The sequence below is a fragment of the Haliotis cracherodii genome, unplaced genomic scaffold (assembly GCF_022045235.1).
Source record: "Haliotis cracherodii isolate W230 unplaced genomic scaffold, xgHalCrac1.p SCAF_6, whole genome shotgun sequence".
Lineage (NCBI taxonomy): Eukaryota > Metazoa > Mollusca > Gastropoda > Lepetellida > Haliotidae > Haliotis > Haliotis cracherodii.
In genome coordinates this window covers 7,023,753-7,038,764 of record NW_027266319.1, presented here as the reverse complement: position 1 = coordinate 7,038,764, position 15,012 = coordinate 7,023,753, and the positions used below count along the sequence as shown (strand labels likewise).

Below are 15,012 nucleotides of genomic sequence, written 5' to 3'. Positions count from 1 at the left end.
GAACTTGGTAACGCATGGGTAGTTGGCCGACTATAGTCTATTCTGGTGAAAGGGGCCCCAGCGAAACTCATGTCAGCCAGTTATCTATTACTGTCGCTGATACGCTGAGTGAACACAGGCTATACTGACTATATATTCATTTATTTTAGTGAGCGAATCTATTCAATTTGAGTATAAGTACAAGATAATCATAGACTATTGCATAGCATAGCAATATGGCAAACGATCAATTGAGTGAGTATGGTTTTACGCCGCTTTTGACATTATTCCAGTTATATCACGGTGTATCAGCTTAATGTGGAAGGAAAGCCCGAAGTGATGCAGGTCTTAGACGTTTACCTCTTCGGTAAAAAACCCACGAGCACGGGTATGGTGCTGACAAACCTAGAAACGTAATCGGGGCGAACCGGGATTCGAACCCACAATCATATAGGTTTCTTGGGTGCCCAAGGGACGCAACTCTGCACAGCGAATCGCGGAGCCTTAAACGATTGGGCCACCCGTGTCCCCCGAGAGCAATCTCATTAAAATCAGATCTTAGTTCTCGCTACCGCTAAATAAAGATCTGAGAACATCCCATTACGGGTCACGTCAGAACGACCTTTCTCGAATTTTGACCGACCAATGAATTGACTGACAAGAAATCGACATTAGCCAATCAGAAGGCAGCTTTCTCGAGCTTTACGACACTAGTTTCACACTGGCGACTACGCTTCGAAACATATTTTGACGTATTCTCGATTAAAAAAATTAAAACTGATAAGAACACTCTGGAATGGCTTATAGATGGCCTAGATTGTATGGATATAATAAAAAACCAGTAACTGTCGTTCGGAATACCCCGTGTCAAATATTTCGTGGTTACATGATTAGAAAACACACGTTCCGACTGTCACTTTCATGATCTGGTAAGCGACGCACTGATTGGTCGGATGAAAGGTCGTTCTGACGCGACCCCTAATGGGATGTCCTCAGATCGTTGTTTGGCGGTAGCGAGTACAAAGATTTTATTTTAATGAGATTGCCCCGAGGGACACCAGAAATGGGCTTCACGCATTGCGTCCATGTGGGGAATCGAACCCGGGCCTTCGGCGAATTAACACACAAGTGCCTCGCTGTATTCCAAACAATCTTTGGGGACAGTATTTGGTCTACTCCTGCTACAAATTTAGTTTCAAGTCAAGAAACGGAGACAGAATCCACTGGCGCTGTTGTCTGAGATCATGCCGTTCCAGAATGGTATCCGTAATTCTGAAAGAAGAAAATGTCTTACAGCATCGTTCCAAAAGAGAGTAAAGTTGTTTAAATTCCTATATATTTCAAGTAATTACATCTGCATTTGCTGAATTTTCCTGGTTCCGTTTTTCACCAATTTCCCAGACAAAAAAAAGTTACAAGCCTGTTAAAAGAGTTAATTTTGTGACTTTAAACAGTAAAACAAATGCACTCAAGACGAGAAATGTCAATATCGGGTGTTTTAGAAATTGGTAACTTGTTCCGATATCAATATTGTCAAGATTGGTTGTAAAACGTAATGAATTGCAAATTACGTACGCATCACGCAAATGATTATACATCATGTCACTCATGGGCTTCCATACATTTTTTTTATTTTATCAAGGATGTTCCACTTTTCGATATAATTTTTCGCATAATTATGTTTCTAATAATTGTAACAATGTTGGATGAATTTATAAAAGACAGGAATATGGTTATCGGCCGTGTTTAACTCACATGTTCTCTGCTGGTGCGGCCGTAGTTACATAGCAGACGACGCTACACAATTTATGGTTGATGGGCATGTTAGAAGTATATTGGAAGCCAACTGCTATTATTTTCATCATTATTAATTACATTTTTAAATAAATGTGTATTTGTCAACTTACCATGAAATAATACGGCTCCGTTATCGTTATTGTTTTTCTGAATATTTTCCAAGGCACTAGCAGGATCACTACGAATTATCTCCCTTTGCGAGCTCTTCTTGATGTACGGCGACCCGTAGATGCCATATTCTCCTCGTTGGTTTTTATCTTTTTTGATGCGGGAATTAACCATTTTCCCGAAGGTTGATTTTGGTAGACTTTTTAATACAAACTCAAATAGATTCAATTAAAAGGAAACAGTCGTAAAATATTCTGTTGCAATTTTCTTGAGGTTAAATTACAGAATGACCAGACTACATGCCTGCTGTAAAAGGTGACTATGCTTGTTGTAAAAGGCGACTAACGGGATCGGGTGGTCAGGCTCGCTGACTTGGTTGATACATGTCATCGATCCCAAATGCGTGGATCGATGTTCATGCTGTCAATCACCGGATTGTCTGGTCCAGACTCGATTATTTACAGACCGCCGTCATATAGCTGGAATATTGCTGAGTGCGGCGTTAAACAACAAACAAACAAAACAAAACCAAGTGAAACACCATGCTTTGATGCAATGTTATGATAACAGTGTGATGCTCCGATAGAAGTATGCCGTGCCTAGACTACAGTGACGGTCTACAGCGATGTATGTTCACCTTAGTATCTATTGACACATCTTTACAACACCTTTCAATGATCAGTCAATTGATCAATGATGACTAACCCTTGTAATAGCCACAGGTTCCTTTAAAACTTCGGAAATCTCACCCGTCACGTTTATGGTGTCGGCCATTTTGACGTCTTGTATTTAATGTAAATGTATTACGACACACTGTCATTGTAACTGACTTACTGACGTAGTTCTTATCAGACCTTCCATGGACCTGAGGATATTTTTTGAGTACATTTGTTTACAGAAACACCAAATTTGTTCCTGTTAACCATGTTGAGCATACATAAGCTCATGTCACCTCTCCTTTTTCGGGGGGCACGGGTGGCCCAATCGTCTAAGGCGCCGCTATTCGCTGTGCAGAGTTGCGTCCCCTGGACACGCCAGAAATCTATGATTGGGGTTCGAATCCCGGTTCGCCCCGATTATGTTCCTAGGTTTGTCAGCACCATACCCGTGCTCGTGAGTTTCACCGAAGTGGTAAACGTCTGAGACCTGCATCACTTCGGGCTTCGTACCTGTGTAGAGCACTGGTATTTTATTTGGCTGACTCGTATACAGATTTGGATGACCCGTATACACATTTGGTCGACCAGTCCCCGATTTGGATGACCCGTACAGTAATTTGGATGACCCAAACCCATTAATAATTTCAAAGTGAGATGTCCGAAACGGGGTTGCTTTGACCGGTATAGACTGTAAAACGACCAAACAAATGCAAAAACAACCATATATATATTTATTAATTCATCATAACATCCGGGTCACCACAACATCTACAGAGTCAAATATCATTCCCGGGTCATTGCTACAGGTGATATAATAGAAGCGAATGATGCCTAGTATCATATTCACTGTCTACGGATTCGGGTTTTGTGGAACGAGTCATCCAGTTGATTAGGGGCATGGACTATTTGTGTCCATGTTGTGTCTGTCAAAAATATTCAAACAAGACATATGACAAGAGTGATGACTTCAAATTTCCAATAGTCAACTTTCCCTCTGTGTCCAGCAATATTGCTACAGCTCTTGCTCAGACGTTTATTGATCAAGGTTACAACATTCCACAGTGGAGGACATTTCCAAATTTGACTCATCAATGACAAAAATTAAGTCCGATGCAATTTTCTATTTTGACTTGTACCATATGTTCCCGTGTGTTTTTAGGTGAACAATTGAGCTGCTCTTACGGGTGTAACCAGTGGGGCATGATTCGCTTACCTTTTCGCGAACACCCGGTATCATCACTATTTGATAGTGATAGGAATCGTACAGTCCACGCTACGTTTGCCAGATATTTCTTATGAATATTTTGTCGCCTTTATTATTATACTGAATCGGTGTGGTATTGTATAACACTTTTTTAGTGATTGCAGTGTTATGACGTTGGAGATTGTTGATCAGGTTCAATTGGTTTGAAGGTTTGAACTATTGGTGTGATTTGAATGCTCTTTTAGTGTACACACGGCCTTAACATTGTGCTGAAATAACCGTGACGATACATATCGCATGACACCTAACAACCGACCAGGAAGCTAATTATTAAAATGATATTGTCGTATAGATATACGGATTCCACGAAACCACATAGGTGTTGATCATATGCCGTGTTTACTGATGAATGACGTCTCCCCATCAATAACCACTCTCTCTGGACTTGCTGAAAGAGCTATACCTAACATCGCCGTTACTAGGCCTACCAAGACTGATTTCAACTCGGCACTTCAGTAAGTATTAACTGAATAATTATCTGATAGATATTGTATTATTGTGATCATTCGCAAGTGCATAACTTTGTCCCAAATCTCTACTTGCTTTAAATCAATGAGTTAGTTATTTAATCTGTTAGTTAATATGTTCATCATTACTAAGAAAGTGTTATCCCAAATATAACAAATGTTACGTTTGAGCACTTTTCAAAAGGCATTGTCTTGTCACAGTTTAGGCCTTGGTGATTGGGTGCCTCACTTTAATTACGGCAGTAGAATTTTTACATTACTAAAAGGGGTGGTAGGATAAACTAGTAGTTAAAGCGATCGCCCGTCACGCTGAAGACCCGGATTCGATTGCCCACACGGCGTACTCACTCACTTTACTAAAAAGCCGTAATCCCAAATGTAACGTATACTAGAATTAGTTATATAGCATCTTAGCCATAGAGCGACGGCTTAAAATTAACACATCTCCTAAGTACATCACCAAATAACCCGTGAAGATCTGGGTTAGAATAGGTCTTCAGCAACCCATGCTTGCTGTAAAAAAGCGACTATGCTTGGCGTAAGAGGGGACTAACGGGATCGGTTGGTCAGGCTCGCTGACTTGGTTGATGCATGTCATCGTATTCCAATTGCGTGGATCGATGCTCATGATGTCAATCACTGGATTGTCTGGTTCAGACTCGATTATTAACAGAACGCCGTCATACAGATTGATTATGGCTGAGAGCGGCGTTAAGCAACACACAAACGAACAAACAAACAAACCCATGATAGATCTAGAAACAAGTAAGGTCATCGTGAGCGGGACGGTATTCGCAGATGGATTAGCATATGAACTATGATTCTCTTGAGGTAGAAAATGATGAGGATCCACGATGTTCGACCTGGTAGAAGTGTGTATGAAATCAAACCTCACAGCATTGGTTTTTGACTGACTGTGGCGTCAAAACAAACTCATTCATTTACTTGAACTGAATGTTCATTTTGATTGTTATGGATAGTCACGGAGCCGTGATCCAAAGAACAGGGTGTCATTAGATAAAAAATAAAGTAATAATAGGATTACCAGAAAAGAACAGGTATAACACCCAAGCCAATAAGCGTCGATCAGGAACACCAGAGTAAGTCAGTACAAGATTGAAAACTGCCCCATAATTATGTATGACAGGCTTGTGGGGTATTGCCACATGTATATGCGAAAACAAAATTATTAAAATGAAGAGCAAAACTGATGAAAGCTATAAATAAACGTGCATAAGTGTTATGTCGTCACTGCAAAAATAATGAGTGTTTGTCTTTAGCATTAACATTCAAATACGTGATATCTGTATTAGCGATATTGTCTATGTTCCACCGGTGAGTAAGCGTAGCCTTACCATCTCGTAGTATACATCTTGAAAGAAATTGTATTTCTGAAGACGTCACGGTACAGTTTTTACGATGCATCACGTCTGCACTAGCGCTTGATAACAGCCTTGTGTTTAGGTGTTTCAGTAGTTTAAATCGCTGCTCTTGATATTGTTGATTAACCTTTGATACTATAAACAATATACTGTTATATGAGAGTATGACTTTAGAAGGGTAACATGCGTTAATGTATATCTGATATAATATACATAGGATGACATAATTAGAACAATGAGTAGTACGTCCAGATTAGCATATAGGCAACATTTAATCATTAAATTCAATTACTCCCCTTTTAAGTCTTTTTTCCTGACTTAAAAGTAAATGCAAGAACACAATCGGCTGGAATGTGTGGGCGAACGCTGTCAACCACCTGCATGTCGCTTGGTAGTTGCTGACGATGATTTTTTTGAGTGTTATGGTGACTGGTTATCACTAGTTCGAACATGCAACAAAACACCATAAACTCATTTTTCCCACACGAACACCTTTAGAATAAATTCCAAGAATCCCCAATAATGTTCGTGACAGAGCCATCTGAATATTGCACGCAGAACTCTTTAAGGATCGTTTCCTACAGAAGCTTGACACAACGACCTATTGTTGTTTGAGTAGTTCGCCTGGACAGGCTTATCTCTGCGCATCAGATTATTTGTGACACAACGACAAAGTTAAACATGATCAAACAAGATATAAGTAACATTGCACTCTGCGTTGGTAGGGAGAAAATGTATCTTACCCATCGCGTGAGCGTTCGGCGGAGCTTATGTGATCACGTTACACTATCTTCCCCATCGATCTCTCGGCTGTCATTGATACGATGTTTTACTCACAATCGGGCACATCACGCATATGACATGTAGTTCATGTGTCTTTGTAGATCGCCCAGTGCAGTATTAGCGAGCCGCGACTTCGGACAGATCGATAACCATCTAGAGATTCTTATTTGTTCCCCCCTTACATCCACACGTCCACACAACAATTTAATTCATTCTGTACTGCTTAACAATGGTCCTCATACATGTAGAATATATAACAAAACTCAATTTAAAAAAAATACATACAATTCAAGTTAGTCAAGTGACAAACAATATATGATATAATGCCCTATTTATATAAAATCTGTTTCGATATTTCTTTTCAAATTCAATTTACACTTATAAATTTAACATTTCGCAAATAACAAAATGAGATGAAATACATGATCAGTGATGGTATTTTCCCTTATTCCAGATAATACAAGCTGAGCATCCTGACGGATATAAAACACATGTGAACAGTTCGTTGGCCATTGAAACACAACTACTATTTATAATGCCTTTGGGGTCTATCTTCATCCCATTAAACCATCACTACTGTTTACAATGCATATGGGGGTCCATCTTCATCGCTAATAAAACATCACTACTCTATATAATGTCTAGATGGGGATCTATGTTCACTACTATTTGTATTGCCTTTAGAGTTTGTATTCAGCCCAAGTAAACATTTCTGGTGAGAATATTCAGCATCCCAAGCTTATCGTATGGTTATCAATGGTTTAGACACATGTGAATGATGGGAATCACTGGATTGTCTGGCCCAAAGTCGATTATTTTAGGATAATGCTTTAGCAGAAGTAGATGCTGCACCATTGCAAGAAAAACACAAAGACATGAGTTGGATGTAAGGCCACAGGTTTATATACAGAAAAGTACAATGACTGGAGAACACTCCTGGGCTGGGAAACGCTAAACACGGCTGACTGTCAACCCGAAGGTGCCCGGACAGAACAGCAAACGCGGCTCAGAGGATACAAGCCAAATGATGGGACCCCCCAGGGAAAAGTGCATAGGCGGTCTGCTGTGGGCTCTACAACCACCATTAAACAATAGGGCCCAGAGGGTATGCCTCAAAGAACCCCAAAACACCAAAATCACTACTCCCAGCCCAAAAGTGTTACGCGATGATACAAACCAATCGTCGTGCGATGTAATGTGTAGAATGTGCTAGTCCAGGATCTTCACCTGTTGTGCACATACAAACCCCTGTGACTTGTTCGACGCATGTTTATGCCAGGACACCTCTTGCCTCGCATATACTTAATTGTCCAAAACTTGCCACAACTACAATGTAAAGGAAACCAAGCAACAGTACATGTTCCTGATACATACAAATACTTGCAATTAGATTAACTATCAACTGAGGAAATGTTATACAGATATATACGTTTGAAATGAGAAGTAATGGGCGGGATGGGAGGGAAAAACGTGTTACCGGTGTGGTTGTGTGGATGAAAAGAGGATGTAGCAACTAAATTCAGCTGCAACATGGGTTACTTCCCTTTGTTTAGAGCATGTGAAGAAAAATTCCTGAATAATACACTGATAAGGTGGCTTGCACTTTTAAACCAGGAAGAGTAGCTTCCCTTGCACTATGTAACCAGGAAGCGTAGCTTCCCTTTGACCGTGGAACACAAATGCATGGGGAGAACACCCCTTGAATTGGAATAATGTAAGATTACCAAAATAATGCATTTTATTAATTAATAATAAAATTAATTATTTACGGACCGCCGTTATGCAGCTGGAATATTGCTGAGTTACCCGAGTGTCAACAAGCAAAAATCACAACTATTTTGGATGCCGAAAGTAAACCCTACTGAACTCAAAATGATTCCATATGTCTTCGATCAGATTGAGGGTTAATGTTCGTTTTCCGAAAGATGCTTCAACATACAGCACCTCAACAACAGAGTTGTTATGACGCACTGGTGTGAAAACATAACTTTTAATATACATTTTATAATTTATTTTATTTTTACTATATTCAGCACGTTTCCAGTATTTATTTTCTAGGACCAAATGAATAAAAGGAAATGTGACAATCAAAGCGATTAAATGTTCTACCTAACATTCTTGGCTAATAATACACAATCTATCAACACCTCTTTGTAATATACAGTTCGCTTTGTTCATTTCACAGGAATTCATTGAATTATGTAGCAAAGAAGTTACAGGTTGTTAAGATTATAAGGATAGTGTGTGCTGTCACAACTCGACAGACTTCCTATGCACTTCTGTTTTGAATGAATACACAAAGCCATTTAGAAAGTGGTCAAATGTAACTAATGTTATATTTGGGATAACACTTTCTTAGTGTACAGATTCTTGTACTTTTTTGGTTGAGTCCCGTCGAATCCCGCACGGGACTCAACCCAAAAAAGTACTAGAATCTGTACTTTACTAAGAAAGTGTTATCCCAAATATAACATTAGTTACTTCTGTTTTGAAGTTAGATGTTGTGCGTACGAAACAAGTTTCACATGGTCACAAAAGCTCCGCCCACTCATGAGTATTGTAGACTTAAGACCACTGCAGGTTTAAGGGCACAACAGACGTGTACGCAAATGAACAGCGCGCGTGTTGTTTTTGTGCATGTAAAACATTTTGGACAGAACCGTTGTATGTAGCTACATAAAGTGTTAATTAAAAAAAAATACAGAAAAAAGATGGACTACAATTGTTCAAGATGTTTACCAAATAGTCCATGTACATGTGTAGAAGTCCATGGGATTCAAGCCCACTGACTTATGATTTAAGAAGTCGGGGTCGGCATGAAAAAACAAAATTATAGGTCTTAACGAAGCCCATATGCCACACAAGTGCTAGTTCGTTTACAGGCCGAACAACTATATTAGTGTGGGGGGATAGATGATAGATTTAGCAACAAGTAAGGTCATCGTGAGCGGGACGGTATTCGCAGATGGATTAGCATATGAACTATGATTCTCTTGAGGCAGAACATGGGATCCACGATGTTCGACCTGGTAGAAGTGTGTATGTTATCAAACCTCACAGCATTGGTTTTTGACTGACTGTGGCGTCAAAACAAACTCATTCATTTACTTGAACTGAATGTTCATTTTAATTGTTATGGATAGTCACGGAGCCGTGATCCAGAGAACAGGGTGTCATTAGATAAAAATTAAAGTAATGATAGGATAACCAGAAAAAAACAGGTATAACACCGAAGCCAACAGGCTTCGCCCAGGAACACCAGAGTAAGTCAGTACAAGATTGAAAACTGCCCCATAATTATGTATGACAGGCTTGTCGGGTATTGCCACATATATATGTGAAAACAAAGTTATTAAAATGAAGAGCAAAACTGAGCAAAAAAGTGCTAGCTCACTGAGATACCATGCCGCAGTTTAAGATGAATACCCCACTCAGACACAGTATACTGACTCCGAGCCGATCAGTCCTCGTTTTAGCCCCTAAATGCCGAGCGCCAGGCAGGGTAACAACAAGTACCGTCTTTAAACGTGTTTTGGTATGATGCTCTACCACTAGACCAATAATAGTCAGAGATTGAATGGTTGTTTGGTTGGTTTACGGATTATTTACAGGCCGCCGTCAAACAGGACAGCCTGGAATATTGCTTCGTGTGGCGCTCAACAACATACAAACATTGTGAGGTTGTTAAGGGTTTCGTGTTGCTTTTGAATGTAACCCATATTGGTCACATCGACAACTGGCACTGTTCCAAATCTCACATGATCTAACTGCGTATTACCCAAGCGGGCAGACAGGCACTACACATAAACCACAAAAGGCCGGGAGTGAATAACCAAACCTTTGATGAAACCACTGTTCAGTCTGCCTTCCTTCTATCTTTGACGACCCGTGAAGATCCGGGATAGAGTAAGTCTTCAGCAACACATGCTTGTCGTAGAAGGCGATTAACGGGACCGGGTGGTCAGGCTCGCTGACTTGGTTGATGCATGTCATCGATCCCAATTGCGTGTGTCGATGCTCATGATATTAATCACTGGATTGTCTGGTCCAGACTCGATTATTTACAGACCGCCGTCATACAGCTGGATTATTGCTGAGTGTGGCGTAAAACAACAAACCAAACCAAAAATACGTGGAGGGGTATGGTGCAGATAAAATATGAACATGGAGTGACATAATCAGCACGAATCTTGGATTCGAACCCACGTTCATCACATGCTTACTTTGTGAAAGGGGCGCAAAGATTCGCCCTCTTGGATTGTTGGGCCACCCCTGTCCTCTAAAACACTGTTGAAACAAGATGGATGACGAGTTAAACATGCAGTCAGTGTTTAGAATACACATATTGCTGCAGAGGAAATTCTGAAAGGTTAAAGTGCAACCGTTGACGCCCTGATCCGACCTCCGACCTCGAAATGGGGTTGTTCATTTGTCTTGGTCGAGTTGTTGTTCAGACATCGATACTCAGCTAATATTTTGTGTTAGAAAAAAATACCTATGCACTGAAATCCACATAAACCGTCAATTTTAAATTATTCTGCGTCCGACCTCTTCAAGGGTTAAGTTGTCTTCATGTTTCTCATTGGATAGAGATAATGGACGAGGGCGTCTCCTATAGCTTTGATTGATCGACTTTGTCACGTGTGCCCAGCTAAATACAAACTAGAAACCTGAATTATGCATCCACCATAATGATTTAAACATATTGTCCTTTTTCACAACTCTGCTGAAAAGGATATTTGAAAAACATATGGCATGACTGTTAACCTTGTCGTTTCAGACCAGAACGATGCAAAGACTCGTTGTCGTCGTGCTCGCTGTTGTTGCACTGTTTGCGGTGCTTTCACGTGCTGCTCCAGGATCGTGAGTTTTAGAAACAATAACTTCATTATCGTTGCAAATATTACGTTTATGTCAGATATTATGATAACGAATTACAAACATTTTTGTGTTCTATTACACCTCACAGTGACTTAAAATAATAGGATTAAAAGAAAGTGAAAGTCAGTGTTTATTATATTACTTTTGGGATTCTAATTCTAGCATATTTAGTCTATTGTGATGTTTTTAAGCCCCTTTGAACTTATTAATAACTTTTAGTCAGTCTGACGGGAAAATTATTGTAAATGACCGAAATGTTTTTAAATATTGTAAATTGCCGAAGTGAAAGTTTCAGTCACATTGAATGATTTATATATTGTTTATTCACAAAAAAGTGTTAGGCCGTAGGCCTTTTACACAGAACTATTTACAGAGAGAGGAAGAAAAAAGAATTACCACTATTTTACATATATATCCATATCCATACACATTCATACACATACACATGCATATATACAAACAAATATTTAGACTGTATGCAATGAACGAAGTCGAAAAGCTTTGTAAACGTTGACTGCTAGATTTCGTATGATTTTAAAGTTAGTGGATGACATAAGAGCATTAAATTTATTTTTCGAAGGGGGTTGTAAAATATTTAGGAGGAATGTATTCAGCTCTTAAATCACTATAAGCATTGCATATAAGCATAAAATGATATTCGTCCTCAATAAAATTGAATGATTTAATACATTAACTGTGACATAAGTACTCACCGCCCAAGAAACGCGAACCATAAAAAAACATATGGAGAAGTAAGTTAAGAAGAGATGTTTCCAAGGTGTACCAAATAATGACACAACTAACAATCAATCGAGTGTTTACACAGTGTCTTCATTCTTATCACCATACGCTCGATTCATGGATCTGTGACGTCACATGTGATGCATTCATGAGCGTCAGTTCACACAACACATATAATCTTATATCTCTTGAATATGAGTCCCGACATGGCTACAATGTGTGAAGCCCATTTCTGGTGTCCCCCGCCGTGATATTGCTGGAATATTGCTAAAAGCGGCGTAAAACCATACTCACTCACTCACTTGAATATGAGTAATTCTTCATATATCATTGCGTTTCTTTTGTCGGTAAGTGTATATATATATACACACACACGCACGCACACACACACACACATATATAAATATATATAGTATTCATATATATGATAATGACTCTCGTTTACTGTATATAATGTGCAATAGAGGTAAACTGTCAATGTCGTTGATGAATTCACACAAATCGATATAACTGTTACATGAGAATGAAATAAAAATGACAAAACCCTTTCCACAATCATAAGACCTACCTGCGAAAGTGTTCAATGTATGATTCTGACTATTTAATAAACGTGTGTTTATGAATCACTATCAAATAGTGATGATACCAGGTGTTCCTGAAAAGGTGAGCCATCACTTTTTGATAGTTATTCATAAACATATACTTGTGATATAGTCTCAGTCGTACAACGGACTTTTTGTGCATTTAGCAGATATTTTCTATGGTTATGGAAAGGGTGTTGTCGAGTTTATTCGTCAACGTCTAAAACTAGGGATGTGTTTTAAGTTATGAGAACATAATCATAACTTTCGGCTCGTGATCAAGAATCAGAGGTGACGTCGACGTGGAGTGAAATGTGGTTCAACGTCGCGTTCAAATTGTTTGCAGTTACATAGCGACGTGCATACAGGTGTGTTTGCTGCTAGCTCGAACGAATGCCGATTTTATCGTGCTAGCCAACAGAAAAACCTTGCCACAGTCTCAAATAGATACCCATCTCCGACACATCAGACGGACACCGAGCCGACCAGTCCTTGTTTTATCCCTTTAATGGCGGAAGACAAGCACCATCTTTTAAGGTATTTTGGTGTCACGCGACCAGGGGATCGCCAGCAAACGGACAGACACTATATCCACTACATCATGGGGCCGGTGGAATGTAGGATTCGAACCCACAAGCAGCGAAAGCAGGCAACCGAAGAAAACAAGTCTCCCCTGGTCAGGTGGGGTCTTTTAAACGACCGGGCTGCTCTGGCCCCTTTCTCAAGGGAGTAAACTCTTCATACTCTGTTGTCGTTGTTTGGCACGGTGTTCTTGTAGGTTGAGTTTGACGTTGAGTTTAATCCGACGTTCATCAGTATTGAGTTCATCATATGGCCTGTCAGTCCCTGTGGCAGGAAACTGTACAATGATTGGTTGGTTGGTTTGTTGTTTAACGCCGCACTCAGCAATATTCCAGCTATATGACGGCGGTCTGTAAATAATCGAGTCTGGACCAGACAATCCATTGATTGATATCATGAGCATCGATCCACGCAATTGGGATTGATGACATGCATCAACCAAGTCAGCGAGCCTGACCACCCGATCCCTTTAGTCGCCTTCTACGACAAGCCTAGTCACCTTTTACGGCAAGCATGGGTTGCTGAAGACCTATTCTACCCCGGATCTTCACGGGCCAGTGCACAATGATATTCACTTAATATGTGGAGCACTTTTGATGAAACCCACGACCACGACACGGTACTAACAAACAAAAAATCATAAAGGGAACGGATCTGGGTTTCTACAGCTGGGGAACAGGACTCATCACTAATGAATAATTCAAACTGTTGTTACAGAGCGAGAGTGTCCTACCGCTGCTCAAGGTCTTCTCGATACACAACAAAATGTGGGTTTCTTGGTTGGGGACGCTGTACAAGATACAGGTAATACACTTCATAGTATTCAAGGGCGAAGTATCCTTTATAATATACATGTTCATCGAAACAAACTGACAGTTTATGAATTGGCAGCGAAAGTGAATAGATATTTCTTTCCTTTGTCAAGATGACCTCGTTTGACAACAGGAGATATGCTATTCCGCATGCTGGAACTGTTCCTTGACATTATAACCTACAGGAAGTTTATATTAGTTTTTTCCGCTAGATAGTTGGCAATCATGTGCATTTCTCTGTACCATCTATGATTCTATAATGCATGATCTATTCTAAAAGCTGTCGTTTAGTATATGAAGCATAATTTACTTAAAACCATTACCATAGTTATTGTTTGTGCTATTTCGCCCCATCCCTACATCGTCAGTCCACACAACATGTAGGCGTTCTGTTTGAGACAGAATATGTTCCTTTGTCTATCACCTCCAGTGAACAGTTGATCTAGTTTTTGACACATTATTTCGTTCAAATGGTCGGCACACTATTTTCCAAGGGGACACCCACAACGGCCAGTCAGTGACAAGTATGATATCAATCCACACGATGACATCATTCGGTTTCACGTCTTATTTAGTTGGGGCGGTCGGGTAGCCTAGTGGTTAAAGCTTTCGCTCGTCACACCGAAGACCCGGGTTTGATTCCCGACATGGGTACAATGTGTGAAGCCCATTTCTGGTGTCCCCCGCCGTGATATTGCCTGAATATTGCTAAAAGCGGCGTAAAACCATACTCACTCACTCACTCTTATTTAGTTATACAACCATTTTCAGATGTTTACATCATAAGCCATCAGATTAAAGACCCATGAAAATGTTACAGATCCTTCACTAGTTTACAACTTTGAAAAAAACGTATATGCTTTTGTGGTCGAATGCGCAGTTTTATGATACCATAAATATAAATAATAGACCTACAATGATCTGTTAAGATCACTTGTGGAAAACATCCTCATGGTACGATGCCAATTTATAGCTT

The 15,012-nt window shown here is 39.8% G+C and overlaps 1 pseudogene; it reads left to right on the top strand.

The window, feature by feature from the left end:
• Window positions 1-15,012, top strand: part of LOC139445475 (SCO-spondin-like) — a 55,754-nt pseudogene that overhangs the window by 20,715 nt on the left and 20,027 nt on the right.